The sequence below is a fragment of the Cupressus sempervirens genome, chromosome 3, assembly GCF_028749045.1.
Source record: "Cupressus sempervirens isolate cs-2001-9-10 chromosome 3, ASM2874904v1, whole genome shotgun sequence".
Classification (NCBI taxonomy): Eukaryota; Viridiplantae; Streptophyta; class Pinopsida; order Cupressales; family Cupressaceae; genus Cupressus; species Cupressus sempervirens.
The window spans coordinates 40,263,040-40,270,329 of NC_143120.1; positions in this window are offsets into that span (position 1 = coordinate 40,263,040).

Genomic DNA, 7,290 nt, shown 5'->3' on the forward strand with positions numbered 1-7,290 from the left:
ATTTGTTTGGTATTTTGGGCATACATTATAGGATAAATTGAAGATGAAGTTGAAGTTTAGTTCATCACATTATCCATCGATTAATGGAGAGACAAAAGTTGTGAATCGCAGTTTGGGAAACTTGTTGAGATGTTTGGTTGGAGACAAGCCAAAAGGATGAGATCTGATTTTACCATAGGCATAATTTGCATATAATAATTCTATGAATAGGAGTACTGGTAAATCACCATTCTAGATTGTATATGGGAGTAGTCCCAGAAATGCTTCTGAATTGAGGCATTTGGATAAAGGAGAGATAAGTAGTGCTGAAGTAGAAGAATTTATTGAACATTTGAAGAACATCCATGAGGAGGTGAGGAAACACATTATAAAGATGAATACATAATATAAAACTAAGGCAGATGTCAAAAAGAGTATAAGGAATTTTAGATTGGAGATGAAGTCATGGTTCATTTGAGAAAAGAGCATTTTCCAATGGGGAAATATAATAAGTTGTAGATGAAGAAGTTTGGACCATGCAAGATAGTGAAAAGGCATGATTCTAGAAATGCTTCTGAAGTGGAGTTGCCTGTTGAATTGATTATTTTACCATTATTTAATGTTTAAGATTTGATAGAGTACTATGCCGAAGGTTATGGAGATGAAGTTGCAAAAGTGCAATAGAGTATTCCAGGAGCTAGTTTAGCTACAAAGGAGATTGAGGAGATATTGGATAGTCATTTTGGCAAAAATACAAAGAATAAAACTTATGAGGAATACCTGATCAAATGGAAAGGGAGGCCAGTAGAGGATTCATCATGGCTAGCAAGGGAGGAGGTTCATCGTCTTGGTTTTCCTCTAAACACCTAGAATGTGATAGAGTCCCTTCTAAAATTACCTCAGGTGTCTGATGCAGGAGCATTCTGGGTGTAAGAGCAATCTTGCATCACCCAAAAATATTTTATTTTCAGTCTTTTCAATTTTAATAAGGACTAGTAGATAGGGTGGTCACTATTTATGGAAACTTGCTATTTTTAGTAAGTTTATCATATGAGCTTGGAATGTTCTCATTTTCTACATGAAGGTTCATTTTAGAGTTATAAGCCTACCATAAAAATTTCATTACTCTAGTTTAAGTATTAAAGAAGTTATTACAGATTTTTGGTGGAAATATTTGTAGAAAAATTTTCAGGCTCACCATTGAAGATGTTAGAGTGCTTGAATGAGGTCCAAAAAATCGATGGAAGGGTGATTGTGCCATTTTAAGCCTGTAGATCAAGAATTGGCGTTTCCAAAAAGTGGTCATAATAGCCAATTGGAGCAATGATTTGTGAGTTATGGCTTTTCAAAGTTGGCCTACCTGAAATATCTAAAATAATTGTCAAATATGTATTTGGTCAACTCTATATGTAGTGTTAGGGTTCGTCGGCCTTAGGTATTAAGTTTCAATGTCGAGAACCTTCTTGGGTGGCATAAAATTACCTATTTAAGAAAGGCCTGAACATTGTCTAGAACAACTCTGGGTAGTAGTTCACATCTTAGTCTTACAGATTATTGTAATGAAGGCACCCATGTGGGTTAGCATTTTGTACTTGTGAATTCTATAATTCTACATTTGTAACACAAATAAGAAGTCCATATTTTGTTCTTGCATTTGTTGTTGTTTCTTTGTTTCTCTTATGAGTTTATGGTTTTAAGGGGAGCACCCTTCATCAATTTTTCATGCTATAATCTTTCCTCCATTGACATTAATGTGAAAAGTTTCAGCAACCACCAGTCTCTGCACAACTGTCTCTGACTTGCTCAAGTGTCCAAATGCATTGTTCAAAATAACATCCATCAAGAGTCCTAGATGACTTTGTCCATCACAAATACCCCACATACAAGAAGCATCATCATTCAGTCCAGAAAAATAATAGTGCTCTGTATCATTGGACTGATGCACTCTTGCATCATCTACTTTAATATAGGTAGGGGCATAACCCCTATCATACCTCGCAAATACTCAAAAGTCTCTTTGGGAAGAGGCTTGGTGAAAATATCCACCATATGCTCTTTGGTGCTTATATACTCCAATCTAATTTCCTTTTCTGCAAGTTTCTCTCTCAACATGTGATATTTGATAGAAATGTGCTTAGTCTTAGAATGCAACACTAGATTCTTAGACATATTCACTATACTTGTGTTATTACAATGTATGATGACAAGCTCACCGAACTCTATTCTTATATCCTTCAACATCTACTTTATCCAAACAACTTGATTACAATTGTTTGCCGCTCCAACATATTTTGCCTCTACTATACTCTATGAGATACAATCTTGCTTCTTTCTTATCCAAGAAACCAATTTTCCTCCAAGAAAGAAGGCTCCACCACTGGTGCTCTTTCTATCATCCATACTGCCTACCCAATCAACATTAGTATAAGCATATCAAGTAAAATCATTAGATCTATGATACCACAATCTGAACTCTAGTGTTCCCTTTAGATATCTAAATATCCTTTTAACTATTGCATAATGTACTTCTCTAGGACTAGCTTGAAATCTTGCAACAATTCTGACTACATTTGCTATATCTAGCCCTGTATGAGTCAGATATTGCAATCCTCCAATCATAGATATGTACTTCTTCTACTCAATAATAGGCATCTCATCCTTTGTAGATAACTTGTGTTTAGTTACCATAGGTGTTCCAAATGGTTTACATGTTTCCAAACCAAACCTTTTCAATAGATCTTTCAAATACTTAGTCTGGGAAATAAAGGTTCCTTCTTTATCCTACAATATTTGTAATCCTAAGAAGTATTTCATCTGTCTTATCATGCTCATTTCAAATTCCTTCTTTATCTCTTCTACAAACTTGTCACTTTCATCACCATTTCCTCCAAATACGATATCATCAAAAAATATTACCAAAATAATCAGTCCATCATCTATTTCTTTCCAGTATAGATTATTTTCTGCCATACCTTTGCTAAATCCAAGTTTTGTCAAATGCTTGACCAACCTTGCATACCAAGTTCTAGGTGCTTGCTTTAAGCCATACAATGCTTTCTTTAGTTTGTATACCATGTCCTTGTCATCTGTTAAAGGAAAACCTTTAGGCTATTCTAGGTATACCTCTTCTTCAAGTTTCCTATTCAAAAATGCTAACTTGACATCCATTTGATACATTTTGAATTTCTTATGTTGCTGCATAGGCTAAGAATAACCTTACTACTTCAATTCTTGCCATAGGAGCATAGATTTTGTCATAGTCAATACCATCTTGCTATGAGTAACTTTTACATACCAATCTTTCTTTGTTTCTTACAACTTCACCTTATTCATTCATCTTGTTCTTGAATACCCATTTTGTTCTTATCACATTCTTGTCTTCTAGTTTAGGGACCAATTCCCATGTCTCATTCTTCACTATCTAATCCAATTCTTCTTTCATAGATTGCTTCCAATAGTCATCTTTACATGCCTCATCTACATTCTTTGGTTCTACTTGAGATATCATACACAGTTCTTCATTGATTCTACTTCTTGTCATCACACCTTTATCTTTGTTGCCAATGATCTGCTCTAGTGGATGATTCTTTATGATATTCTTACCAGAAGTAGGAGTTGTTATCTCAACTCTTAGCTCTATTCTAGGTTTTGAACTCTGTTCCTTCCTTCGTTCTCCTTCATTTTGCAAATCATTGTTAGTCTCAAAGAATACTTCATTATTCTGTCTAACAATTCTAGAATTATCCTCTTCTTCACAATCATCAATAATAGTTACCAAGGCTATCTCTTCTAATACTTCCTCTATCTAAGCCAATTTAAGCTCATTATCCTTATCATCATAATCATTTAAGAAGCTTTCCATACTTGCTTTAAATTCTTCATCTTCATCAGAAAGTGAAATCTTTCTAATTTTCCTTACTCTCTTAGGGCATGTAGATGAAAAATGACCAAACTGATTACATGTCCAACAAGCAAAATTTTCCATACCTTCTGGTTCTCTTTTCATAAGCAGATCAATACTTTCCTTGATCTTCATGTCTTCTTTGGATCTAGATTTGTCTTTACTTGTGCCTCTATCCAGAAACTCAATGCTCAATTTTGTACACAATTCTAATCTCTCACCAATAATATCCATCTTCTGGGTGTCAAAACTTCCTCCATCAAATTTAGAACTATCTTTATTGAAGTAACTCACCACTAATCTCCCAAAGATGTTAATCTTATTCTTCAAGGACTTGATGATCTAATACCAATTGTTAGAAATAATAGTCTACCAAGATAACTATGGGGGTGGGGGTGAATCAGTTATCCAATTAAAAATTTTATCAACCTTAATTAATCTTTAACCATTCAATCAAAGTAAACAACAACCATAACAAGATGCACATAACAATTACACTAGATTTTTTAACTACAAAAACTCTTGATTAGAGGGAAAACCTCATTGGGAATGATGCCCATAAAGATATACTGATATATCTATATGTGTGTGTGTGTGTGTGTATTTCTTGTTAGAGGATGGGATCTATTAGGAGTCTATAAACACATTTAGTACATAAGAGTCCATGTGAGGAGATTCCAACCCTGTTAGGAGTTGTAGAAGGCAGAAGAACCCACTGTCTAAACAACTTCTCAGGAAAGACCACTGAACTCACTATCCAACTAATCTCTCAACTTATTCCTTGTAGAATAATTGTTTGTACTATGCTTTAACCTCTTTCCTCTATCCTGTCAACTAGACCAGTCACTATCAAACCTTGTAGACCAGGTCACGAACCTCAAATCCAAATAACAACCTCACCAACAAAGTTTTCTCGAACTTCACTCTGCTCTGCTTATCTTCACATTCCACTCTTCATGATTCTTGAAATCATTCATACATTCATTCATAACAAAGGAAAATGTCCTTCCTTTATACCAAATCTATAAAACAATTCCCTAAGTTGGCTATTACACCTTATCACTTAATTATTATAGGACCTCATTAAGAACATGTTACACTTAGTAATAACATTAATCTTTTGCCTTGTAACTTGAATAACTTTCCATACATGTAATATTATGATGAGTGATCTTAGCTACATCATCATCATCACGTCTTCTACATGCCTTTAACCTTGCTTCTTAGAATAACAATTATGCTAAGAGATATGACAAGTTTACCATAATATGCTTCTATAAACTCTATCTTAGAATAATCTTCACCAAAACTTGCATAACTTATTCTGGACTTAACATTTTATGCTTCCAAGGTTAGCTAAATATACTAGAAACTTAGTAGTATCTTTAACCTCACTTAGTGAAAATTCTCAATCATATGTTTGTACCAACTTGATCTTTACTACTATTCTTTTGTCAAATACCACAAAAAACTACTCTATTGACATCAATGACAAACACAATCATGAATGTAACATATAATTATAATAATGATCTAATCATGTTTCTATAATACTCCCCCATAGAAGTATCATCAACATTCATGCTTCCAAAAGAGACTTCAATTGCTGAGTGAACAATTTTGGACATAGTTGTTTGTAATGGCACAAAATTCTATGTTGTCATGTCCCCTTTTCAAATAATTAAAAATAATAATCTTTTCTAAGGCAGGCAGGCCCAAAAAGGTGAAGTTTCAGAAAAAGGGGATAATCTTTGGAAGCTAATGGACTAATAAATAAAAATTATTATTAAAATATGTTTTATTAACCCCTCTTGGACATGAGTTAGGGTTATGCCCTCTTTTAAGGAGTTTGGAGGCATTTTGGGCTGATTCCAGAACTTGATTTTTGCTCATTTTCTTTGTTATTTTTTAGAGGCTGCCAAACCTGTGGAGAAGGAGACCCAAGAACGGGAGTTTCCAGGTTTCCAGGGAGACCCAAGAACGGGAGTTTGCAAATTTCCAAAAAGGCTAAGGATGGGAGTTTGAAGCCATTCCATGTGCATGCTCATGCAGAGTTTGCCTTTGTGCTGAACAGTGCAGATTTGTGGGTTTTCGGGTGTATATTTTGTAAGAGTTTGGTGTTTCCAGTTGAGTATTTCATATCAGTTTGGGTTGCTGCTGTATATCAAACTTTTAAATGTTAAAATAGAGCTGAAAATATGTATTTGGATATGATTATACTTCTATGATAGATTATTAAGTTTTTGTGGTGATTCCGGGCTATTTTGTGCTATTTTCGGGAGCCCGATGAGCATTGTTTTTGTCCTCCGTTTGGGAGCTATTGTGTGCATGTTATACAAATCTAAAAATGTAATTTTATAAGCTTTTACGCTGCTCAAGTTTCTATAAAAATGTCCACTTTCAGATTTATTAATAATAGGTGAAGCTGTGAAGCTTTTGGCACTATTTTCGGCATACCCGATTTGGGGTTTCATGAAAAATTTGGTGGATCTTTGTGATATTAGTTGTTTGATTTTGAAAATCTGATTAGAGGTGTGAAATATCATATAAAATCAGTAAAGGGACATTTCAATGGTATCAGAGCCATGATCTTGCCAGCCTGAGGGTTGTAGAAGTTTGCATGTCAGTTTTGACAACTACCCAGATCTTGCATGTTAATTTTGACAACTACCCAGATCTTGCATGTTAGTTTTGACACTACCCAAATCTTGCATGTCAGTTTTGACAACTACCCAGATCTTGCATGTCAGTTTTGACAACTACCCAGATCTTGCATGTCAGTTTTGACAACTACCCAGATCTTGCATGTCAGTTTTGACAACTACCCAGATATTGCATGTCAGTTTTGACAACTACCTAGATCTTGCATGTCATAATTTATGGTTACATGTTGCTTCCAATCAGTTGGATGTCAAAATTTATGGTTGCATGCAACTAAGTGAAAGAGAAAAGAGATATTTACAGTGAGAAAAGAATAAAGAAATTTTGATCAAACCTCCAGTTGAAACTAAAAGTATAAAATCCAAGGAAGGAAAAAGTATGGCTAATCTAGATGAGATGGCAAAGAAATTCTTCCAAGACATCCAAAATACTCAGAAGCAAATAGTAGATAGTTTGGCAGAAACTAGAGAGGCTTTGCGAATATTGACAGAAAAATTGCAAGGAGTTGCATCTATTAATGAGAAAGGGAGCACTTCAGAGGAGTCAAGAAATCTGAAACTCACACCCTCTCAATCAACAAAAACTATTTTTCTGCATGCAGATGAGCCACCAGTTCCAAATCCAACCCTTAATCCCATGGAAGAGGTTACAGGTAACTTGATTGCATTAAGAGCTACTTACAATGGTTTAGATGATGACTTTCACAGTTTAGTTCCTTTTAGAGAATATGTGGATATGATGAACACTTT